The sequence below is a fragment of the Sturnira hondurensis genome, unplaced genomic scaffold, assembly GCF_014824575.4.
Source record: "Sturnira hondurensis isolate 20B ecotype Veracruz unplaced genomic scaffold, ASM1482457v3 Scaffold0021555, whole genome shotgun sequence".
In the NCBI taxonomy this organism is placed as follows: Eukaryota; Metazoa; Chordata; class Mammalia; order Chiroptera; family Phyllostomidae; genus Sturnira; species Sturnira hondurensis.
Window position 1 is genome coordinate 5,303,787 of NW_028094186.1, and position 25,533 is coordinate 5,329,319.

A 25,533-nucleotide genomic window follows, 5' to 3' on the forward strand; every position below is an offset into this window, starting at 1 on the left:
AGGAAGCTGTTCTCGTTCCTTAGCTTTTCCAACTGGAAGCACAGAGAATCTTCTGTTAGTTCCCAGGGGGTGACATTTCACGGTGGTGTGCCTCGGTGTGGGTCTGTTTTTATTTATTGCACGGCACCCTCTGTCAGTCCTTAAAGTCTAGAAAGCTGTTCTTTGAGTCTGTACATTTTTTTGGAATTATTTTCATTGATGATCCCACCCCCTGCATTTTTAAAAATAATCTTCCTAGAATTTTTGTTATCAGAAATGGGGCTCCTGGAAAAACCCTATATTTAAAAACAAATTCCTGTCCGATTCCCTTATCTGTCACTCTGGAAATGCTAAACCTTATCTTCTTTTAATTTCTGCCTTTACACTTATAATTTTTAGAAAAGACTTTATTTATTTATTTTTAGAGAGAGGGGAAAGGAAGGAGGAAGAGAAGAAGAGAAACATCAGTGTGTGATTGCCTCCCCTAAAACCCCCAGCCGGGGACCTGGCCCGCAACCCAGGCATGAGCTCTGATGATCGAACTGGCGACTCTTTGGTTCACAGGCCAGCACTCCATCCACTGAGCCACACCAGCCAGGGCTCATTTTTAATTTTTAAAAGCTTTTTTATCTTGTGCTTTGTGTCTCTCTTTTGCAAATGAGAATCTTATTTTAATTTCACCTGTGCATGTCTCATGTGACCTCTCTGAGGATACTGACAGGTTTTCTCCCCCCCTGCTCTGCTCCGCTATCTTCAAGGTGGTGTTTGCTGTTTGTTTTATTTTTATATTTCAGGTGAGCGGTGTTCTCCTGATGTCTGGCAAACTCAGCTATCAGCTATGCAAATATCCGTGAGTATTTACAAATAGGGAAAGGAGAGGCTGCTCGGAAGCTCTGGGCCCACGGGTGGGTCTGTGGGCTTGTGCTCCTTCACAGGACGACCCGGCAGGGCTGTTCGATGGAAAACGCCAGGGTGGTGTCTCTAGGGCTCTCCTCCTTGATCCACCATGTTTCTCCGAGAAAGCTCTTCCAGTTGCCAGGTTGGCGGGTGTGAGTCTGGCTGTCAGTGTCCTGAGCAGATGGTTGGGAGATGTCCTGGGAGATGGCTGTGGCCTTGACGTTGGGCCTGTCCCCTGTCCTCAGTAGAGTGCTCCCTCATCTACAGGTGTCTGAGATCTGGGGTGAGAAGAGCTTCTTACACTTCTCGAAGAATCCTCTCGATTTGAACAGCCCTTTACCGCACCTCCCAGAGGGAAGCGATGTGACAAATGCCTGAGTTGTTTCGGTGGTTACTTTTTCAGATTCATTTCCCCCAATTATCCATTTATTACCAGCACCGGACATGTCGTGGTTTCCTCTCCCACTCTCCCTATCATTCTGGACTGTTGTTTTGGCATCCAAGTGCTGTGGGAGCCCAAGTCGCTGTGTGTGTTCAGTCTGCCATCTTGACACGGGTGTTTCTCTCCTCACTGCCTTCCCCATCCCAGGCCAAGGAGACTCCATGCTCCTAACTGTGGAGGTTCGAACTCTGGAGCCATGTGTAGCTCCTCTCTTTCTCCTCTCCCCCCACATCCAATCTCAGCAAATCTTGTGAGCTTTCACTTCAAAATATACCCAGAATTCTCACCTCCATTGCTACCCCTCAGCCATGTCGTCTCTCACCTGGGCACTATAAGACCCTCCACGCTGGTTTCCTTCTTTCTGTCTTCGCATTCCCCAGAGTCTGCCCTCAGCTCGGCAGCTGTCATGTCCTGTCATATCTGTCACATCCCATCGCTCCTCTCCCTAAAGCTCTCCCGTGGCTCCCATTTCGCTCTGATTGAGACCCCAGGATTTGACAAGGCTCATAGGACCCTGCGTAATGAAGCCCAGAGACCTTCCCACCCTCACTGGCAGCCTGCCCATCTCGTAACACGCCAGCCAGCTCCCTCCCTGGCTGTTCCCTTTGCCTGGAACCCTCTTCCTCCAGACGCTTGCAGGACCCCCTCCCTCTCCCCTCCTTCAGGTCACCTGTGAGTCTTCCCAGACTCTCCTATTTAAAAGTGAGTCTCTCTTCCTCTCAGGCCCCCTCCATCTTTGTTACCTCTTTAGAGCATCTCTCAAGACCAGACATATTTCTACCTCTTTGTTGGGTTATTTATAGCTTATCTCTCTGGAATGGATGGGCTGGAAGGCAGGGACTTTGGCTTATTTTGTTCACTGCTGTGACCCCAGCACCTAGAACAATGCCCGGGTCAACAAATCAGCATCTTGTGAATGAGTGGATGAGTGAATGAGTGAATGAATGAATGAATGAATGCTCCGCCCTAGGCCTGGCTCTGGGACTGACTTCCTTCTGGGCAGGGGATTTGAGGAGCTCTGGGTCTGTAACCCTCCATTCACTCATTCATCCATTAATCCACCCATGCGTTATTATTGTTGTTGTGAACATTAATATTCTACAGCTAGAAAGTAGCAGTGGAGGATTTAGCACTCCTGTCTGCCTCCAAAGCCCTGGCTCCTGAGCAAGTATGCTGCTAAGACAGACCCTCTGCAAGGTCAGAGAAATAAGACTAAGCTCTAGGTCCTTGTCCAGGAGTAAGAAGTTAGATCAGAGCCTGGCCTCAGGCTGCCCATGCTCATGAGATTGCCCCTGCTGGATGGACAGCTCCTTAAGAGAGTCCTTCAAGGTCCTACCCCACCGACGCCACCTCAAGGAAGCCCCTCAGGACTGTCTGGGGCAGAGTCAGCTCCTCTTTGCCTGCTCTGTCAGAGCTGTGTGCGTCTTTCTGTTCGTGTGAGCCCCAGAATGCTTGCAGATAGCTGCTGCTCTCTGTCCACATTCAGTTGTGGGCTCTTTGGGACGGGAACTGGATCTCGATCAGCTTGGTGTCCCCAGAGCCCAGGGCAAGGCCTGCAGCTGGGAGGGGCTGCAGGAGTGGCTACATGAGATGAATGATGCAGACTAGGGGCGTGGTTAAAAGGGTGGCCTGGATTGGACGTCCAGCTCTCCCACCAACTAGCTGTGTGAAAGGGGGAAGTTCCTCAACTTTATCTAAGAGATGGGGAGAAAAATAGTTGCCCATTCTGCAAGGACTCAATAACTTCATGAATGAAGTCGCTCTGCAGGGGGCCTGGCATGGAGTAGGCTCTCAGCGGAAATCACTACTCTTGTAAGCCAAGTGTCCCCCACCCCAGCCCACGGGCTTGCAAGCCCCCACAGCAGGTGCCTCCACCTGACTTCCTCCCGGTGCCCAGGCAGCTGGCTGACTTCCTGGTGCACCAGCTTGGCCCCCGCCATTCAGAGATTGGCCTGTCTGCACTCTGTGTTTGGCTCCAAACAGCACGGCCCTGACACATCCTGTCCTGGCCAGCCAGCCAAACAGCACTCCAGTATCCCTGGGGCACCTGAGGCCTCCCCTGGGGGTAGCAGCAGGGCAGCAGGCCTCAGAGGCGAGCAGTCCCCAGGACACCCACGGGACCAGGGTGCTGCAGGAGCAGAGGCCGGGAGGGGTGGCGGGGCAGGGACTGAAGGGACAGGAGGGCTGATCTGGGAGCTTGCCTTGAGGATTAGGGGAAGTCTCTATTCTCATCATGTCTGTAAAAACCAAAAGGAGTTTCTCTCTAACCCAGGCACGCAGATTTCAGATGCCAGTCTTCTTTGGCAGGGCACCAACTCCAACTAGAGTCAGGGTCCTTAAGCTTTTGGGGAAAGGACCCTAGAATTTCTTCCTTGAAGTCCCGAGACGTGGGGCTGGGGATCCCAGAGTGGGTACTCTGCGACCTAATGGGCATCTCCAATAGCACAGCTCTCCTTTATTGGAATTAATTGTTAAATGCTTGGCTCCCCTCCAAGATGTCAGGCTTGGGTCTATTCAACTTTGTAGGCCTTTTGTGTCCAGCAAAATGCTTGTTGCATACATATAATTATGAGAGTTATCTTTTAACAAGCACTTATATGAATCCTGAAGCCAGTTCTACTATTCTGTCCATATTTGGATGAGGAAACAGGTTCCGAGAGGTTAAGGGGCCTGGCTGTGGTCACACAGACGGAGGTGGCATGGCTGAGAGCTGACCCCTCCGAGCCCCATCTTCCGAACTGTGTCATACTCCCTCCCCAACATGGAGATGGAGTTTGTTGAATGACTGACAGTGATGACGTGTGGTGGTGGGTGGATGTGTCAACAGGAAAGGGTTTGAACAGCTCGCCTCTGCCAGCTGCAGCTGTTTCTCAGGGACAGGAAGGAGAGGGTGACCTGGGGCCAACTCATTTGGGGGTTGGGGTAAACCTACCAGAGATCCAGATTTTCCCGTGGGGACTAGAGCCACCCAGCTTGTTTGCAGCCTCCTCTTTGGATGCTGGAATCAAGGTCAAGGTTCTGCAGCCTCTGTGGGAATCTTTCCCGTGGCGGGGAAACACCCTTTTCGGGGATGATGAGCCTGGATTGTGAGGGAGCCCTTCTTCCCCTCCTCACCTCCTTGCTCATTGTCGTCTCTCTCCTCTGTTACCCTGTGGAACGAGCAGAGTTAGCCTGGTCCCCCTTTATCTATTTGGTGAATGAATGATACAAATACACTAGGCTGGTCCTTGGGGAGTTTGACAGGAGCTAAGACTCCTGCCCTCGTCTCCTGGTTTTCCCTATTGTTAACATCTCACATAACCCTGGCGTAGCTGTCAAAGCTAAGAGACCAACACTGGGGCGTGACTGTTAACTCATGCCCAGACTTCATGTGGGTGTCACCAGTCTTTCCACATTCCAGGATCGAATCCAGGACCCCATATCGCATGTGGTTATCATGTCCCCCTGTGTCCTCTGGTCTGTGACAGTTTCTCCGTCTTTCACGACCTTTTCAGAGCGTGGAGGAGTAATGGCCAGGCGTTTTATAGAATGTCCCTGCTCTTGGGTTTTTCTGATGTTCTTCTCATGATGAGACTAGGGTTGTGGAAATCACGCCTTGGGGTGAAGTGCCCTTCCCATCCCATTGTACTGGGGTGCACGACACCCACGTGGCATCACCGGAGGTGTGAATGTTGACTACATAATTACAGTGGCTTTCACTAGGTCTCTCCCCTAGAAAGGCAAAGACTTGACATTTAAGTACCGAGCACGTACCGAACAGTGTTTGCGCTGCGGTGGGTGTCAGCTCCTTGAAGTCTTAGAATTGCCCCAGGAGGAAGACGCTCTTACCGAGTCCCTTTTAAAGGGAGGAAATGGAGGCAGAGAAAGTTAAAGTAACCTGTGCAAGGTTGTGTAGCAGGCGTCTTGACCCCAGCACCCTGGCCTCAGAGCCTGCTTTTCATTCACTCCTCCATGTGTCTGTCCTGGGCTGTGTGTGCTCGCTGGCCACCCCAACTCCCACAGTGGCCTCTCCTTGTTTCCCCTCTGACCTCACCTACCACCCCACACCCTCTGTCAGTCCAGCCGCACTGGCCTCCTTGCTGCTCCAGGAACATGCCAGGCACACTCCCATCCCAGGGCCTTTGCACGTGCTTCCCCTTTGTTCAGCATGCTCTGTGTCGGTCAGGTGGTTTTCCTGATTTGCTGAAATATTCTCTCCTCCACAAGGCCTTGCCTGGTCATTTTACGTAACATTCCAGCCCCACCTCCCAGCCCTCTCTAGCCTCTCATTTATCTTTTCAGAGCACTTATCAGCACTTGATATTCTCTTTATTTAAATTACTTGTTGGTTGATTCTCTGTCTCCGCCAACTGAGATGTCAGCCCCACGAGGAGGCGAGGAAGTTTTGGTCCGCCATGCGCACAGCTGTTTCTCCAGGGCCTGGCCCAGAGCAGGTGCCCGGCAAACACCGTGCAGGGATGCCCTGCCTTTGCAATCCAGGCCTCCTCCACCATCAGCTCCTTGGTGAGGGGTCCAAAGACGGAGTTCTGCGGCACACCATCGGAGACCCCTGCAGGCTGACATTGATCTGTGTGTCATCACCCCTGGAACTGGGTCATCTGACGGCTTATGGGTTTACTGAACTGTCTGACTCTCAGCCCTGACATGTAAACTCCAAAAGGCAAGAAGGTGGGTCTATTTGGTTTGTTCTTGTGAACAGAATATATTGAATACATGGCCTTGTCCACACTAGGTGCTTAATAGATATTTGATGGGGCGAAAAACATTAAAAAGAGCCAGCAGTGACATGATTTCCTCTGAAGTAATTTACAATGATCTGGTTTCCTTGTTGTGCTTATCAATTCCCACAGACCCTTTCTCAAGGGCATTGGAGACAATAGGGTGGTAACCTTGGCCTTGGGAGCATGTGTTTGACAACATTGCTCCTTTCTTTGAACACACACGGCCACACCCTGTGGATCATGATGGGGAAACAGCATCTGTTTACACACAAATATCTTAGCGGCCTGACTGACCAAAAGGAACAACCAGAAATGAGGCAATGCTCTCTGGGGTAGTCGTGAAAACATTATGCAGTTTAATATGTTTATACACAAATAGTTTTCTTTGATCAGAGGCTCTGGGCAAACTGGAGTAAGAGTGGGGATTAAAAAAAATAGAGATTCCAGCCTCCCCCTCTGCAGGGGTGACATGGAAAACTGGGGCTCCTGGCACCTTCGCAAAGTGCTATTTTTGTGGAGCCTACTATGTGCCAGGAGGGCTTGGGCTGCTCTCCTGCAGTGGAGCTGGTCAAGTTCGGATCTTGCTCTCAGGCGGTGGAATAGACTCGGTGACCTCCCCAGCGTCCTTTCTCCCCCAGAAGTTCTTCCAGGCCCTGGATTTCTGGGTCAGGAGCCCCCAGATGGCTGCCCAGGAAGCCTGTGTCACCGTGTGGCTGTGACTCTGGCCAGCGTGGCTGCACCACAGATAGAGGCCAAAAACAGGCAGCCAGGAGGGAGGGGGAAGAAGCCAGGGAGAGACACGTTCTTGAATCGAATGTGTCAGCCTCGGCTCTGGAAATGAAATGCCTTTTAATTTCATCGTCTGCTTTTCCTTTTCCCCTCTGTGATGCTGTCTGGTGCCAGGAGGCCCTTGGCCACCGGATGTGAGTTTAGCAAATCCAATAAAGCCTTTATTTGGCTGACTGCTTGTTCCCTGGAGCTTGGCTGGCCTGGGAGGCATTACCTCATTTGCCTTCTCACCTGTGCACAGGACGGGGAGGCGGCCAGGAGTGGGGTCTGCCGGGCAGCTGGGACAAGCAGAGGCCCGGGCAGGTGCCGGGCAGTGACCCGAGGCTTGGGTGCTGATCTACACTCTGCAGCCAGCTCGTGGTCGGGCCTCAGGCAATCCCCAGACGTGCCGGGCCTTAGCTATTCTTCTGTGCAGTGTCAGTGGTTTATATGCTTTTTAAAGCAGTGAAACCCAACTTCCCGAAGTGGAATGGGCTGTGGAAGTCTCACCTTGAATGGCTCTGGTCCTTGGTCACCACTCCCCTGACCTCCGGAGGGGGGTTCCTGGGTGTGTGTGTTGAGACAACAGCCTTGCTTCTGGCTTTCCTTTTGCATGGCCTTTCCTTTAGCGTGAACGTCCTTCCCCTGGGATGGGCTGTGCACAGCTGGCTCCTCTCTCGTCTTTCAGGAGTCAGCTGGGATGTCGCTTCCACGGAGAGGTCTTCTCTGAGCCTGTTTACTGGGGTCCTGCACCCCCTAAGTCCTCTGCACTCCATCCCCACCCTACTGTGCCCTCAGGATTTACCCCTTCTTGATGTTTTCTTGTGTCTGTGTGTGTTAGCATGTTGGTGGTCTGTTCTCCCCAATCACTAGCTTACGAGTTTCGTGAGGGCGGTTTTGGTCTCCTTTCTCACTTCTCTACCCCCACCTGTGAGCACAGTCAGAGTGAATGAATGAACGCTTTCACGACCAGCTCAAATGTATGAAGGGGAGCTTGCTCTGGGTTGAGACGGGTGTGGAGGGCTGCATACCCCACTGGCTGTGCCACCCCTCCGGACCCCCCTCCTCCCATGGTCTCTGAGCCCCTCTCTGCCCCCTCCCCTTGGGGGGGCCACAGAGCCCAGCTTGAAAACCTTTTGGACTGGATGGTCTCGAAGACCCCCAGCAGTTGTGACAATCTGTAGGCCGGGGGTGTTTCATGGGAAATGTCTGCAGGGCCGGCTCTCTGAGGGCCTTGGGAGCGGAGGTGAGTTGTCTGGGCCGGATTTGGGATCTGGCACAGGGAGTCGGCACCGAAGCTTGGTGCAGGACAGCGGAATCATCAGAGCCTTGCATGTGGGTGATGGGATAGAGGGGGCAGAGGTGGGGCAGAGAGACTGGGAGGGGCTGCCAGGAGCCCGGTCCGAAGCAGTGAAAATGGAGTGATCACGGAGTTCAGGAGAGAGAGGGAACTGAGAGTGGAGCCCATTTGGCAGTGGATCTGTGAGGTGGAAAGGAAGAGGGAAGACTCTAAGACGTTGCTTAAGTTTCTGATCGGGGACAGAGCTCTGGTCCAGAAATCCTTCTGGCTGAGTGTGTTGCTGCAGGGACGGTGGGGGAGTGGGGCTGGGCTGCTCCAGCGCTCCCCAGACCAGGAGGGTAAGGTTCCACAACTCAGCAGCTCCCCATCTCAGGCCGCCTGAGGACAGAGGAGAGTGTGGGGTGGCCCTCCCTGCAGGCCAGGATTAATGAGCTGTTGGTCACCCAGGGGCCTTGCAGAGAGAGAGTAGGCTGACTCAGGGTCGACTCATCCCCACCGCAGAGAACGAGCACATTGTGGACCGCACTGGGGTTCCGGGCCAGGGCAGGCCCCCAGGCTGTGGGCTGGCACGAGACAGGCAGTCTGGGGGGGGTCTGAGGTCAAGGTCCTCATCTTCTCTACCACGCAGGTGGTCCTTCTGACTCACTTTTCCAACACAATGCTCCCAGTTAAACAGAAAACTAGTTCCTTGGAAGAATCAACTCATTTAAGGATGTGTTCTGTCTCAGGGCAACTTTTAGGGCGGTGGGGGGGGGTGTTTCTCCCTGGAGACTGTGCCCAGACTGCTAGAAAGGGGGGGTCTCCTTCAGATGATCGCTAGACTGCGTTCTGGACCTCGGGGGAAATATTCTGCAATTTGAGGACAGATTTCAGAATTCCAGACTTGTTCTGGAACAAGTCTGGGCTCTGTGTCAGAATTCTTGGGGATGTATGAGAAGCCTTGGGTGTTTTCTGGAAGTCTGGACATATTTCATAACTCTGGGGACCTGCTGGAGTCCAGGGCTGGCTCCCCATCATTCACCTCCGTGGACTTATCTACTGTGATCTGCTGGTACACACAGCTACAGGGAGGCAGTTGCTATGGCAACAGTAACCATGGGGTGTATCAACTTCCAGAATTTCCTCGGCCGTGACATTTCAGCTAGTGGAGAATTGCTCTGAGAGCCAGAGGAGCAGGGATTTCTGCCAACCCCCCTTCGTGTGCCTCCCTTCTCCCCAACCTCAAATAAACTCCCTCTAAACAGGGGATCTGGCTGCCCCACACTCCCTTGGGCAAATGAATATTCAAAAGCGGCCAAAAAGCATATTCAAATCTTATAACTTCCGCTTGCCTTGCTCCATTTAAATGCGCCGGCATCTTCTGTTTGCCCCATTTATCTGCCAGGAAAGTGACGGGTAATTCCAGGAGATGAGAATAAGTGCTTTCCCAAGTTGCTTTAATCTCCTAAGTGGGGTAAGAAGGGGGAGGGCTGGGCCTCTTGCTCTATAGATTTGGCCCCTCAGACAAGTCTCAGGAACTTAAAATGCGGGAGCGCCTCAGCTGAGTCTGGGGTCCAGGGCGGGGAAGTGACAGCCGAGACCTGGCAGGGGCAGGCCGAAAGCCAGCTGGGTCTCCTCCTCAGGGAACGAACGCCTAGGGCACGGCCCCTGCTGCCAGCTGCTTCCTGGGGCTACAGGAGCCCACACTCCTGCCTTAGCTCCTGCTCTGCCTGCAAGATGACAGAGCGTCCAGTGTGGGCCTTTCTTAGACTCACCTGGGCCCCATGATTTGGGGCAGGGGACTGCTGAAGCCCAGAGATACAGGTGGTTGGTTAGCGGCAGAGCAAAGTCCTGACTTGCAGGCTCCCAGGCCCCAGCCTGGAGCTCCTGCTCTCACACTCACCTCCCTCCCTCCCTCCCTTCTTTCCTTTCCTTCCATCCTCCACCCATCCATCCATTCACCCACCATCCACCTATCTATCCATTCATCCATCCATCTGTCCTTTTGTCCGTCCATCCATCCATCCTTCCATCCATTCATTGTCCATCCCTCCATTCAGAAAGATATTACATACCTGCTGAATGCCCTGAGCCACCTTGGGCTGGACAGGGGAGGAAGTTCATGGTTGGGCCTCCTGCCCTTGATCTGGGCAGCCTGGCCCACCCCACCTTATTCATCTCCCTTCTGTCAAACAGACATTCTCTCATCCCTGCCCCTTCCCCCTGTGTCAGCACACCAGGCCCCTAATTTCTGCCTTTTTGTGTCTGATGTCCCCTCTGCCTGGAATGCCCCCTACCTCACGATTTATTCAAACCCTACTCATCCTTTAAGGCCCATGAAAAGCCCCCCTCACTCTCCACAGAGCATTTCCTCACTACCTCAGGCCAGTGAGGCCTCCTTGCTCTTCTGACCCTTTGGTGAGGAGCTGCTCAAACGACCCCCATACTCTGCTTTTCGGTTTTGTGTCAGTTCACTGCTTGAGAGCAGGCCCCATGGTAATCTATCACTAGAATCACTGTTGACGTGTTGCATTTGGGCAGTGCCATGATGCAAAGAAAATGCCATGAGATGTGGAATCAGACAAAGGCTCAAGCCTTGCCCTACAATGAAATGCTGTGCAATCTCAAGCGAGTTACTGAACCTCTCTGAACTGTGGAGGTGTGCGGTTTGGATTCACGTGAAAACTCTATAGTGCTCAATGAACTGGAGAAGTCTTCCTTGTTTCAGGATCTATTTCCCTCTGTGCTACTTGGGCTTATAGTCTTGGATGGTTGCTGATAGCCTAAGGCACAGACACTCCTCCCTCTATTCCTCAGCACCCTCCCTGCCTGCCCTGAGCCCCCTCCCCCCCCCCCCCACCAAAGGCCTGCTTCAAGGCAATCTACCAGAGGGGTATTGCTAAACAGCCTTTTCTTTTTAGTCTTTTCTCTCCAAGTAACATCCAAGGGAGTAGTGGAATAAGTGGGACTTTCTTCCTCCAAGAAAACTCAATAGGTTGGGGGTGGGCTGGAGCCTGGACAGGCCTTTGAGTGGTCCCCAAAGGGCCACGGCTTCCTTGGGGACAGCTTCCTCGGCCCGAGACTCCCGCTCTGTGGCCTCCTGACTCTAATCTTCGTTGTGGTTCTCTTTCCTGACCTGTGGCTTCCACACTCCTTGGGGGCCTGTGGGGGAGGTTTTTGCCTTAAGTACTTTTTTCCTCCTGCTGGTTGAGCTGTGTTTTCCAGGCCTGAGCTCTCTTTGCATCACTGTGGTTCCAGGAGAGAACCTCAGCCAGGTCCTTCCTTGCCTCCTTCATGAAAACACATATGTTACATGTGTCAGCCTGCAGCATGGATCCGCAGGTGCCCACCACGCGTGCCCACCTGGTGTGCACATGAAGGCACAGATGTGGGATGGGCATGCACTGGCCTCGCACACGTGCTCACTTCCTGGCAGGCACACAGCGTGTGCACACGTCCCTGGCCTTGCTGTGTAGCTGCTTCCGCCTTCCCCACTCACAGCGGTGTCCGCTCAGCTCTACACGCGCGAGTGGATTTACTTGTGTGCCAGCACAGACAGTGGTGCTCTGCCGGGTGTGCATTCTCCATGCATACAGGCTTGTTTACCTACGTGTACCTAGACTTGTGTGCATCCACCAAGATAGCAACAGCTGACAGTTACACACCGATGTGTCAGGCAGGCACTGTGCGCTTGAAGGTGTGTTACTTCATTGAGCCCTTCCAATGACAGTGTCACATCCATATGACTGTATTGTCATCCTCATGTTCACGGATGTAGAAACTGAGGCTCAGGAAGGTAACGTAACTTGCCCAAGTTCCCACAGGTAGGACAGAGGTGGGCGGGGGTTTGCACCCAGGTGCAGGCTCTGAATTCACACGCATAACTACGATGCTCACTTGGTACTTAAAGTCTGCATTTGCAGGCATTGCAAGGATGGAACCAGTCCCTAACCTGGGCCTTTCCTCTCATGGGAGCATAAATACAAGGAGCGTGAGTACAGGGCACTTTTTCCCATGGGTGTGAAGGTGGGCAGGTGGCAAGTGTGTGCACACCTGCCCTGAGTTGCCCCTGGGGAGCCTCTCGCTGCAGCCTTTCAGCTTTTCAGGGGACCAGGGCCCTGTGGCTCCTGAGCCTGCCTCTAACACTGACCCCCTTCCATTCCAGTTCTTTTCCCAGAGCCTGAGTCCCAGTGCCCAGCTCAGCCCCATAGGCAGGGAGTAAAGAATCAAGCCATTGCCCCACCCCAATCTGGTAGGTCTTAGAGCCTCTACCCCACCTTGCTCCCGCTCCTACCCTCACCGCTTTTTGCTGAGATGGCTTTTGAGGACAGACGCCTTCCCTCGGAGGCCGTCCTGGACCAGTCTGATGGAGTTTGGGGACCCCTTCCCTCAGCACGTACAATGTGGCTTGGCATCTCTCTGGATCCTACTTCTGGCTCTGCTGCTTCTCCGCTGTGTGACTTTGGGCTAGTTTCTTAACCTCTCTGAGCCTCAGTTTCCTCATCAGCCAAATGAGGATAATTTGTCGCCTACCCCGAGAGTTACTGGGAAGGTTATCTGAGTTGATACATGAAAAGGGCTGGAACCGCACCCTGCGCTTAGCTGTTGTCATCTTCACTGCTGTTGTTTCAGCCTGGCTCGTGTGCGGCACCTGGTTCTCCATCAGCCTCCCCGGGGCAGGGGTGGTGTGCTCTGTAACAGTGGGACCACAGCTTATTTCTTCTCCTCTCCCAGGGCCTGGCTTGGGCCTGGCATGTTTTTGATGCCGCTTGATGCCGACTGAATGTCTGAATGAGAGAGCCCAGTTCTTTCCCCGGTGGGACCATGGTGGGATAAACCATGGTCCTTTCCCTCCATGGTGGAATAAACCCCCTCTCTGTCTTAGGGGAGAGGATGAGACTGCCTGCTTTATGACAGGGATGCAAAGTAGGGCAGGCCTCCCCAGGGGGGTTGCCGTGGCAACAGGGAAGGTTCTGCTCAGAGGCAGACACACAGGGTTGGTTGGGAGGCATGGCGTGGGGTTGCCTGCCTCGTGTAGGGAGACAGGCTGTTGAAGTGGCCTTGAGCCTCAGTGATCCCACTGGAAAATGAGGGGGAAGCTCCCAGCCTGCTGTGAGGGTCATCCTGGAGGGGGTCTAAGGGGGAAGGCTGTTGAGGGCTGCAGAGGGCCCAACCATTCTTGGCCGCTTTATGGCCATCCGCCCCACCAGCGCCAAAGCATTGTGAGAGAAAGGATGTTGCTTTATTCCCTGCTGTCCCCAGCTCCTAAAACAGGGCCTAACACACAGGAGCTGCTACATGAAGAATTAGTCAAATAAGAAGGTGGGGACATCTCAAGGTTCTCGGAACCCCTGGTTCCGAGCTGTGGGCTACATTAGAGACCCCTCGAGGCCACCTGTGACCTCCTCCCCTCTAACACACCAGGCCCCTGAATACCACCTTCTGCCCTAGCCGTGAACTCTGCGAGGGCTGGCAGGGGACTGCGTTCCCTCTGACCTTGGGAAAATCGTCCTAGGCTGGTATTCTTGGATGAGGCTGGTGATGGAGTTTGGGGTGGGGGTGTGAGAGGTGGTCATGGTGGGTGTTTGTCACACAGGTCCCCGGGCCTCCTCACGCTGACTCTCTGGGGTGCAGCCTGGCATTTGGGTTGCAGCCAGCTCCCAGCAGATTATGGTGAGGGGCCAGGTTTGGGGACTTCTACTCAGGACACAGTCTCTTGTGCTGGGGCAGGGGGAGGCTTTAAGGAGTCTCCCCGGGCACCCCAAGGTCCAGTTTGGTGCTTCTTGTACACGTGGGGAGGCTGAGGTCCCGGGAGAGGTGTGGCTTGGCCCGGCCACACTCTGGCCCCTCGGCTTCAGCTTCTCCATCAGTACTCACGGTGTCCGCCTGGTCTGGCTTCTCCTGGCGGTGCAGCCTTGCACCTGCACTTCCTGGTCAGGAGGCAAGGCTGCTGCCCCCTACAGCTCTGAGTGTGCAGCCTGGCTCTCGTTTGGCTTCTTGGGCTTGTACCTCAACCCTCTGGAGGGTCAGTCTCTTCCTCTGGAAAATAGGCACAGCACCACCTATTTCATGGAGAAGTGGGTTGGGGAGGGAGTTAAAGAGTGTGGACTTTGCAGGCAGGGAGTGCTGGTTTGAACCCCGACTCCCCTGAGCTGACTGCTGTGTGACCCCTGGCACATGACTTTACCTCTCTGAGTGGTGTCATCCTTGTCTGTAAAACGGACACAATGAGTACCAGCTTCGTGGAGGTTGTTGTGAGGGTTAAGTGTGCAGTGCCCATGAAGCACACAGTAGGGGGCTCAAACTAAAATGAATGGCCTTTTAAAGAAAGGATGGAAGGTGGCGATACAGATGTCCAGCCTGGTCCACTACAGCACAAGAGAAGTTAGAGAGTCCCAGAGCTTTGCCTCCGCAGGCAAAGGGCAGCCGGAGCAGGGGCAGTGGCAGTGGCAGTGGCAGTGGCAGGGAGCGGTGTTTGTCTGAGCAGCCGGGGGTGCGGAGAGGCCCCTGGTGTCTGTCCATTAGCCGGTTCCTGCTGAGTCGGAGGGAGTCCAAGGCTGCGGAAGTGATGAGCCATCGCAGCTGTGTGGTACTTTCTCCACTGAAAAGCAGTTTCCAACTCGTTATCTTAATTCGTCCTCACAATAACCCCGGTAATTGTCAGCTCAGGGATCAGGCTTCCTGTTTCAGATGGGGAGATGAGAGCCCAGAGAGGTCAACTGGCTCGGCCAAGGTCACACAGCACAACAGTGGCCAGAGACAAGGCAGGTGGTGGGTGGCTGTATTTCTAAACGATGGGGACAAGCTGTGGGGTATCCCTCCTGCCTTCTCTCTAGCAGCTTGCTGCAGTGCCAAGGCCAGATGTCCGAGTTCAAGTCCTGTCTCTGTCACTTCCTGAATGTGTGCTTTGAGGAAGTCACTTAACCCCTGTCAGCCTGGCTTCTTCATCTGTCCAGTGGGAAGAATAACAGTACCTGCCCCGCAGGGTTGTTTTGGGGAGTCGCCCAGTTAGTGTATGGAAAGCATGTGCCTAGCACGTGGAAGGTTCTCTAGCGTATGCATAGCTTTTCTCTGTTCCCAGGTGATGTGTGCCCATAAAGTCACGGCACCTGTCTGGGCCTCAGTTTTCTCATCTGCCGAATGGGCATGCACTTTGTGCCAGGACCCTGTGAGCCACGATTGCGCTTAGTGTTAGCAGCACCCACGGAAGCCTCATTCTTCAGCTAAGGAAGCCAAGGTGCAGAGAAGCAAATGGATGTGTCTGAACTCAAACTCAGACCTGAGATTCCAGCACCCAGGGTCCCCAGATGTGCCTACCTCCAGGGAACCTTTACAGCTGATACATTTGCCTAGGACTTTGGAGTCTGGGGGCTGGTGTGTGCTTGGAGGCTGGAGCAACCGGATGCAGCCTCGGGTGGATTCCTCCCCAGGTGCCCCTGAAGAAGGTGACCTCCTTCTGTGCCCTGTGGGCGGTGGGACTGCAGTCCTGCCCCGGCCTTTCCACTTACCCCGGGTTGGGGAGGGTCAGGGGGAGGCTGGCAGGCTCCTGGCTGTAGCAGAAAGGCCATTAGCAGGCCCCGGAGCCCCAGTGCTGGTAATGACCCTATTTCCATTCGAGGCTGCACACGGTCTCTCCCCACGCTCCAGTCTGCTCCCGGAGCTCCCATTTGGGAAGGAAGCAGCAGCAGGTTATGTAATGGGGAGTGGGTTATGTAAGGATGTAGCAGGCCCTGGGGGGACTGGGGGAACAGAGCAGCCCCCCAGCCCCCGGCAGAAGCCTCTGGAGCAGGGCCCTGCTCCTGCTCCCGTCGCTCAGCTGCCCACCTGGGACTGAGAACCGCAGCCAGGCTGGGGCAGCCATGGGGAGGGCGAGGTGCTGGTGTGGGGGCAAGTAAGTCCTGGCCGGGGGTCATGAATCCTAGCCTGGGTCCCAGCTCTCTTGTGAAATCAGACAGGTCTCTTCCCCTCTTGGGGCCTCCCTTTCTGGAAAACTGAGGAGGGGAGGCTCGGTAGTCCCTGGGTGCTCTCCCGTTCCCGGAGTGCCGTTCTCTCACCTTGGGGAGAGAGGTGCAGGTTTCCAGAATCAGAGTCTGTTGTTATTGCTGGCTCACTTGGGCCGAGCACGTTCTCTCCCTGGGCCCTGATCTGCCAGGAGAATGAGTCCCCTGTCGGCTTCGTGGTGCCAGCGTGCCTGCACCCCTGTGCTTCTGGAGAGTAGAGCCAGGATGTCTGATCCCCCACTGCTCCCGAGCTTCCTGACTGAGGCCTGGCACAGACCAGCTACACTGCACCGTCACAGCAGTGACGGCATGACCACTGCCCGACTGGCCATGCTGAGCCCCCGTCACGTGTCATCCAACCTAATCCTCACAAAAGTCCTGTGAAGGCTGTACTTTTACCACCCTTGGTGTACAAATAGGGTCTGAGGCTCAGAGAGGGCAAGTGACCTGCCTGAACTCACACTGCCATTCAGTAGCTAACGCAGGATTTGGTTCCAGGCTTGGCAGACCCTGGAGCCCACGCCACTGCGAGTCTGCGTGGAGGTGGCCCAGTTCTCTCCAGAGACCAGGGAACCGGGTATGACCAGATGGTATAAACAGCTCTGTTCTGTGGTCTGGGCGCTGAGGAATGTCCGCCCCCCTCACTAGCCACCCCCGGGCCTCTCTGGACTCCCCACCCCTCCTCGTTTTCTGTGCCACCCACAGTGGCCACGTTGGCATCTGTGGAGTGGGCAGCGCAGCCTGCAGGCTGTGTGGGCCGTTGGCACCGAGGGGACATGGGCAGCTATATTTTTAAATCTGGCTCTGGCCAACCTCTGAAGTCAGCTCAGACAGGGCCGAGGGGTTTTCTCTGGGCACTGCTGACCCTGGGTGGGGGCGCTGGGCAACGTGGACCTCAGAAGGCACCCGAGATAGGGTCTCGGGGCCTACCCCCTGAGATGGGGACAGGGCGATGTTTTTTCTTGTGGTATTTGGCTGGAGTTGGGAGTTTGGTTGGGAGTTGAGTGTTTAAGTTATTGTGCTAGGTTCTCGATCTCTCCTGGTCCTTTGGCTAGGAAGAACAGGCTCCTCATTTCTCTTTCTTTCCCTCTCTCCCTCCCTTCTCCCAATGGCATTTTCAGGTTGCTGGCTTCTTCAGGATATATAAGACAACACACACACATGCACACAAAGTAAAACACAGTGTAACAAAACAAAAAAGTCAAGAAACTCACCGCTGCGTCATCCCTCAGCTCCCTAGCCAGCCTGCCTCCTCTCCACCTCTGAGGGTCTGCGTGTGCTTGTTTCGGATACACTGGCCGAGGGCTTAGCTGCACTTAGCAGGAGGCCTTGGGAGAAGTGCATGCCCTCCACTTTGGTTCAGAATCGGAAGTCGACTTAGTTCTCGAGTGTTTTTAAAAAATAAGCACATCTATTTTTATCTACGTGGTTAGAAAGAGAAACAAGCCTTGGTTAGAAAGTAAGAAGAGATAAACCAGTCGAATATGATTTGGCGTCTGTAGATGGAGCAGAAAGCAAATGTCTGATTGTTTGCGGGGTTTTGATCCAAGAAGCCTGCTGTGGTGGCAGTGGGGGTGTGGTCACAGGGGCCCAGCACAGCCACCGCTGCACGCGTGCACGGTGACCATGCGGGAAGAGGAGGCGGTGAGTGGCTGGGCTTATCGCTCTGTGCCTGATAGAGTACCTGGTACGTAGTCAGTGATCAGCAAATATTTATGGACTGAATGAATGAGTGAATGAGTGTTTATCTGTGTCGGCCCATGCATTTCACTGGACGCTGCTGACTGGCCATCCCCCATTGATGGGGAAATGGTGGAGGCTTACTCTCCTGGGGCTCTGGGTGAGTGGCCTGTGGGGAACCCCCAGGGCAGCGGCACATAGATTTCCATGCTTAGGGGGTAGGCCTGCCGAGGGGGAAGAGAAGATCAGGGAGGCAAAAGTTTATTTACCCACTGACCCAGCCACTCACCTCTCTGTCTAGGGTTGGGGCCAGATGTTGCAGGTTTTCACGCCAAGAGGGGTGAACTCGGGAGAAAGAGAGGTGAGGAAATGGTTAACATTTCATTTACCCACCCACCCATCCATCCACCCACCTACCTAACCACCATCTACCGATCTGCCCACCTATCCATCCTTCCATGTGTCCATCCATCCCTCACATCCATCCCTCATCCCTCCATCCACCCACCCATCCATCTGTCCATCTAGACTTGTGGCCAGATTGTTCATGGTCATTGAATGCCAGCCTCAGGACTTCAGACTGAAAGCGATCTTCTGTGAAAGCTGTCAAAAAAAAAGATGTTAATTTGCATGAACAGCCCAAGTGCACACTGGGAGCTAATTGAAGCTTAAGCACGGCTACTGTGCAGATTCCGGAGTAAGTGGAGTCTGAACATGCCAGGAAGAGACCTCTTTACTCCCTTGTGCCAGTTTGAAAGAGGTGGGGACCAGATGGGACACAGCTACTCTCATGTGCAAAGCACTGGGGTGCTGTGCACGCTACCCAGTTTGTGCTGACTCTGGAGCACAGGGCGGCAGATGGGATGCTCTGGATCGGCTGCTCTCAAAAGTTCTAGAAAGGGAGAGTTAGGCTCGCCGGCATCTTTGTTGGGTTCAGGACTGGGGACGTGTACTAGTCTGGGTCAAAAGTACTTTTTGAATGAAGAAATACTCTGAGAGGAGGTGACCTTGAGCTGAGATTGGTGTTGCCTTTGTTCCGCCCCCCCCCCCCGCCCCCCAGGCTGTGCTGGATCTCTCGCTGTGCTCAGTGTCAGAAACGTAGCAGATGCCAGTGCTGTTGACAGAATGAGTGAGCGGAAATGGATCCAGCGGTCGCGTCTGCCGACTGCGGGGCCGGCATTGTCCCAGGAGCCGAGGGGGCAGCGGTGGATGAGACAGAGGCTCTGTCATTGTGGGTCTCGGTTTGGGGCTCAATGTATTTAAACAACAAAAGTGAGTCATACATCACTCATTGTGGGTCTCGGTTTGGGGCTCAATGTATTTAAACAACAAAAGTGAGTCATACATCACGCAGGGCTTTCGCTGCTGCGACTCCTTCCCGGGGGTCCGTGCCAGTGGGTGTGTGCGGGGGCCAGTGGGGGATGGTGGCGTGGAGCCGAGGCCTGGTGGCGGATCTGGGAAAAAAGAGTGAAGACAGGGGAACACCAAGCGAGGGGTCAAAATTGGTAGGAAATCGTAAGTGCTGTTTACTGAGCTCTTGTGACACGCCGATAGCTAGGTTCTCTCTCCAAGCCTCCACCCTGCCAGGCAGATGCTTTTATTTGCTCTGGTTTAAGGAGGAGATGGTGCTGGGACTCACCCAAGGCCGGTGGGGAGAGGGTGGTGGAGGCAGGGTTTGAATCCAGGTCTGTTTGGCTCCAAAGCCCGGGTTCTCAAGCACTTGGCTTGACTGCTAGGAAGGGTAGAAGGGTGTGACGAGGGGTGTCTGCAGGAGCCGGGGCCTGGCCATGGGGACCTTCAGAGGGTTGTCTTGGATGTTGTCTTGGCCCTCACACCCTCTTGTCCTTGACTATGACGCTGTCATGGGCGATTTCGGGCTGACCCACCAGGCCAGGCTGCCTGCTGCCTGCTTACTGAGAACACCTTTCTGCAATGCAAATCCTGTCTGCCTAGGCCCAGTCGAGATCCTATACCTTTATACAGATCACTGAGTAAACAGTACGTATTGTTGCAGTTTCTAAGTATCACCCTGCCACTCAGAGCTGCAGGGGGAGGCCCTGAATGCTCAGAGAAAGCTGTCACCTGCTGGGTGGCTGTGTGGCTTAGGGCAGAATAACAATGTTGTTGTTGCCCCCACTGCCACCTGGCAAGAGGGGGACCCTGGTTTTGTGGTGGCTTTGAGGGCTGACCTAGTCCCAGCTGTCTGTCTGCATCTGCACCGACTCCTCTCCCCACTGAAAACCAATCCAGAAACCAGGGCCGATTATCATAATAAAAGAATAACCAGAGCCGACCCTCACTGAGCACTTTTGATGGGACGCTTCATTCTGATGATGACCCCCAGAAGTAGGAACTTTGTCATCCCCCTTTGACGAAGGTGGGGACAGGCTTGGAGAGGTTAAGTGACTCGCTCAAAGTCACTCTGCTGGCAATCGGTGGAAAGTGTCAGAGACCCAGGGTGGGAAAATAAATAAATAAATATCTGGCTCTCAGCTGTGACGCTGTGCTGTCCCCGACCTGCCTCCTCCTCTGATGCCATCATGGGACGTTCACTGCGGGCAGCAGCCAGCAGCAGTGGACTCAGAGAGAACCCACGAGAGCAAACCCAGGGGCTAGCGCACCTGTGTCCTTAGGTGTGTCCTGGAGATTTTGCACATGCCATGCACTCCAAGTTGTATTGCATGCGTTCTGCCTGTTTGCACACCCATGGGTGTGTTTGCAAGGGCGTGGCTGGGTGTGTCTGTGCTATAGGTGTGAGTGTCTGTGCTATAAGTGTGTGTGTCTATGCTATAAAGCACATTAAAGTGTGTATCTAATTTTGATTGGGCGCTCACTCTGTTCTAGGCACGATTCTAAGTGCTTTGCAACTATCAACTAATTTCATCCTGTGGGGGAGGAAACCCCCAAATCGTGGATGAGGAAATTAAGGCACAAGGAGGGGCCCTAGGTGCCCAAGTGTCCCTTCGCGTAGCCACAGAACCTGTTTTCTTCCTTTATGTCTGCCCTCCCTCGTGTTTGGTCTGCGTGGCTGAGGCCTTGGTCCCCACCCCCACCCCACTTGGCTTGGCTATAGGACCCAGATGTGGCAAATCCGAGTCACTGTGATTGGTTCACACAGTTGGACCTAGGGGCTCAGGAGGGGCATCTGAGGGGTGTTCAGCATCGCTGAGAGTGGGGCCTGCAGACAGCAGCGTTGGCTTCATGGGCCCCAGCTCCTGAGTCAGCACTCTCTGCTCTCAGTGCAGGTGACCCCCCTGCACCTCAGTACCTGGACTGTGAAGGCAAACTGCACACAGGCCGGTGGGGGCTGGAATTCCAGGTCCTCCACTCGCAGCTATGGACAAGTTACATAAGCTTTCTGGGCCTCGGTCTCCTCATTGGTGAACTGGAAATAGTAGCTGTCACAACATTTTTGAGGACCACATAGGTGAATACATGCAAAGTGCCTCCAGCAGCCCCTGGCCTGCGAGTACAGGCTGGAGGGCTCACTGTCACTGTCATTGCTCAGAGATGGACGGCATGGGACTCAGCCCTGCACGATGTGCATCAGCCCCAAGACCTCCGCAGGCACCATCAGGAAAAAAGTCTCCTTCTGCTGAGACTGGATGCAGCCAGGAGCTGCCGGTGAGCACAGGCCATCTTGGGGGAGAGCTTCCCTGACAATTAAAGCACTGAAGAAGATAGTAAAGGGGAGAGCATTTCTAAGGGACATTTTTGGAGTACCTGGGCCATACCTAAAGCCACTGGACACTTCCATTTCATGAGCAAATAGCAATTGGTGGAGAGTATCACAAACCCAGTTGGCTTTGGCCACTTTGAGTTGGGTTTCTGCCACTCACACGTGAAGGACCCCTGCCAAGTGCCTAATCTGACCCAAGCATTTTCCAAAGAAGTGACTGAAGTAGGTTCAAGGCCAGACAGCGAGTTGTGGGCAAGGCTTGCATCCCTGACTCCCACTCTGGCCCCTCTCCTCGGCTGCCTCACCCTGACCAGGCCTCACCTCCCAGTCGTGGTTGGCTCTCTCTGGGAGCTCGGCTGAAGGCTGACCCTTGATGAAGGCATCCTTGCATTTCTCTTCGGCTTCCCTGTTTGCCTGCGAAGAGCAGAGGCGCCTCCTCCCAGACGCCGGGCTCCGAGGAGTCCTGGGCACGTTAGCCACGTGGGGACTTTTTGATGAGGCTCCTTGGCCTTTAAATGTCTGCCGTCTACCAGGCATCAACCTCCGTAGCTGCCGCTGGGCCTCCCCATTGGTGGCGTCAAGGCCCCACATCCCAAACCTGGTGATGGGCCGAGGTCAGAGGGACCTCGTGGGCAGTGGTGTGTCCTCTTTCCTTCTGCACTCACGGTCTGCATGGGTGGGGAGGGGGGCAGAGGCCATTCTCTGCCGCAGCTTCCCCAGCTGTGCACCTCTGGCTTCCTGCTTCTGTCCCCAGCCTGGCCAGGCTCTCTCTGCCTCTGTCATCACCACTGTGGTTTTCCCTTGATCTTGACCAGCTCCCCCCTCCCTCAATCCCCTCCTAGCCTTCGTGTCTCCCCAGCTCAAGTCCCCACTTTGTCTCCCAAACTCCCCCAGTTTCTTTGTTTCCCAGTTTCCCTCAGCTGCCTCAAATCTCCCAGCTTCCTTCAGCCGCCCATCTGACCCCTCCCTGTGTCACTCCCATTCCCCTCAATGTACCCATGTCACCAGACTTTCCTCCCTCCCCAGGGCGCTCCTGATTTCTCCATCCTCTCTGAACCGCTGTCCACCCTCTTCCTGCCTCAGGCAGCAGCCCCACACCTGTCTCTCCCTGCTTTCCCTTTCCTCCAGGTGGCCTGCTGCCAGTTGGGTACCAGTGGGGTTGCCATGGGAACCACTGAGCTGCTTAGAAAGTTGCCATAGATCTAATCATGGGCTGTGAGATTTCAAGGAACAGATCACTTTAGGGAGGAAAGACTGGTGTTGGTGGCCAATTAAGTTGATGCTGGGCAGGCTGGAGGGTGATGGAGGGAGGGGGAACCGGAGCCAAGGTGGGACCCAGCGTCAGTGGCACCTGGGGACAGGAGGCCCACACTGCTGCCTCGCTTCTGGGATTTTCCTAAAGAGAACACTGAGGCTCTATTTATTCTCTCCTTCCCCATCACTCATATTTATTCATTCCCTCACCAAACTACCTGTCCCTTTTGGTCACGTGCACCTGAGTTCTTCCCAGGGCAGTGGGAGAGATGGAGCCTTAACCCAGAACCTGAGACTGGTTCTGCTTCTGAAGGGCGCCCAGCAGCTGTGGGAGACCCAAGGAGCATGAGAGGTCCATGTGGGGGGGTACCCCCTGGGGACTGGGGGGTGTACTTTACAGAGGGTCCTTGAGTTGAGTCTCAAGGAGGGACAGCAGCGTGTCAGCTGAGGAAAAGATGGGGGCCTCCTGGCCCTGCAGGTTCTGTCTCTGGAGGGGGCCATGAAACCTGTTTCTGAGTTCGCTGGGGTGAGGCTGTGAGGAGCCACTACTGACATTTCTGCAGCTGTGCCAAGGGTGGGTGGGCGGGGCTGGGGGGGCAAGTCCACAGCACCCAAGTGCCCTGGGGTTGGTGGTCTGTGTTTCAGGAGAGCAGGAAGCGGGCATGTCCCCACCTGCTAACACCCCCGCCCCACTTCAGTGGTGCAGCCAGCAGGGTGGAGTCAGAGCTTCATGGCCAGAAGGGCCTGACACTTGATCTATTCTTAGATGGCTCCCCCCCCCACACCAGGTTTTAGGTTTCTCTCATCCAAGCCAGAGACCATGTTTGCGCATGATTTGCATACATTTGCATATGGTGTTGCAGGGCACAGCACAACATGGGGGAAAACACATTTTTCTGGCCAGGGTGCTTGCAGCCTGGATCAGAGCCCAGGTGTGCAGAAACGAGGCATTTAAAATTCTTTCCTCCCTTGGCCCTTGACTCTCCTCCAGGGCACCCTTTCCCGCATCCCTTCCCCACACTGTGGAGCTTGGACCCCAAGTCAGCAGGCAGGAGGGGTGTCTCAGCCAGTGAGCTTGGATTCTCCCGGTCCTGGCTCTGCTGCATACTTACTGTGTGACTTGACAGGTCACTCTTCCTCTCAGGGCCTCAGCCTGCTTTTGTATGAGACTAGAGTTTACAGAAGATTGGGATGGGGAGGGCGGGTGCCTGGAGAAGTATCATGTCATTCACTCATCGATTTGATTTTATTCACTCTGCGCCTACAGGGTACCATGGCTCTCTGTCCTGAGGTGAACAAAATGAACCGTGATCCTGCCTTCGGGGAGTTTTGGGGAGACTGGCACTAGTCAAGTGACCTTACGTATCAAGGTACAAGTGCAACTGCAGTAGGCGCTATGAAGAGACATGCGGTGCTTTATGGGAGCCCAGAGTTACTCTGGAAAGTTACGGAAAACTTCCTGGAGAAAGTGTCCTTCGGCTGAGATGGTAAGGGGCTAGAAGAACCTTCCAGGGAGGGGCAAGAGCATGTGCAAAGGCCCTGGGGTGGGAGAAGCAGATGGAGTGTGCGGAAGGGAGAGGAAGGCACTGTGTCTGAGTGAGAGGACTGTGAACGGAGAACGGACAGGAAGCAGGGGCAAACCTGTGGGGCCTTTCTGACCCATCAGGGAAGGTTATCTTTGAAGCAGTGATGCCTCCATCCTGAGAGCAATGGAAACCGTTAAGCTAGGAAGTGACATAATCAGGTTTGCACTTTACAGAGATGGCCTGGACGATGGTGTGAAGAACAGGTGGGTGGGAGCCACTCAGGAGCCTGTGGGTTGTCCAAATGAGAGAAAGTAAGGGCTGGGGCTTAGTCATGAGGGTGGAGATGGACAGAAGTGCCCGAGGCTGTGAGAGCAGCCATTGAAGGTGAAGGCTTGGTGAAGGATGAGCATGGGGGGCTGGTGCCGGAGGCTGGAGGAGGGGCGTGTTGACAACGACCTCTGGATTTCTGATGAGCCTTTGATGGGTAAAGGGTCTGGAGCTCAGGGAAGGGGTGGACGGGAGTTGTGTCCTCCCAATCCACAGCCCCCAGCTGCCAGCCCCAGGAAGGGACTCATTAGGGGCCCCTAATGCCTCCCAGATGCAACCAACCTCATCTGTCTTTAAAAAATGTTATTTATTTGTTTTAAAGAGAAGGGAAGACAGGGAGAAAAAGAAGGAGAAAAACACCAGTGTGCAAGAGAAACACTGATCAGTTGCCTCTTGCATGCGTCCCAACTGGGGGCTTCCCCCAACCCAGGTACATGCCCTGACCGGGTATCGAACCCGCGACCTTTCAGTCTGTGGGATGATGCCCAACCCACTGAGCCACTCTAGTCAGCGCCAACCTCATCTGTCTTTAGTATTTTTAGGTTGTTTCTAATCCAAGGGTGGGTGGAATATTGGAGAACGAGATAAATATCTGCCCACATTGTGTGTGTTGACCTTGCATCCTCCCTAGGTGGGGATGGTATTTCTGGTGCCCGAGTCAGCACTCACGAAGGAGTCCCAGGCTGGTTCCTGAGTGGTGCACACTCCGGAGGATGTATTGTGGATGCAGAAACTTCAGAATTCCTGGGATTTTTATTGAGGGTTTGTAGGGATGAGGGGACAGAACACTTGAAATCAGGACAATCTCAGAAGATTGAGGCGATATGATTTCTGTGCTATCTAACAACAGGGGAGACCAGAGGAAAGGGAGGGGACGGAAGGGAAAGAAAAAGAGGACCTGTTATTTAGGAGCATCTGCTGGATGCCAGACCCGAGGATAGTTTTTTCTTTTGAATGGTATCATGCTATTAACTTCTCACA

General features: G+C 54.3%; 1 long non-coding RNA gene across 2 annotated transcripts in view; it reads left to right on the top strand.

Moving 5' to 3' along the window:
- Positions 1-24,889, top strand: part of LOC118977781 (uncharacterized) — a 50,622-nt gene extending 25,733 nt beyond the window's left edge. Inside the window, exons 3-4 of one of the 2 annotated variants that reach the window (XR_005064606.1) lie at positions 774-829; positions 23,967-24,889. This is a non-coding gene — a long non-coding RNA (uncharacterized LOC118977781). Of the gene's footprint in view, positions 1-773; positions 922-23,966 lie in introns of those variants that run through there. The other variant, XR_005064605.1, reaches the window with a different exon arrangement.
- The last annotated feature ends 644 nt before the right edge of the window (positions 24,890-25,533 follow it).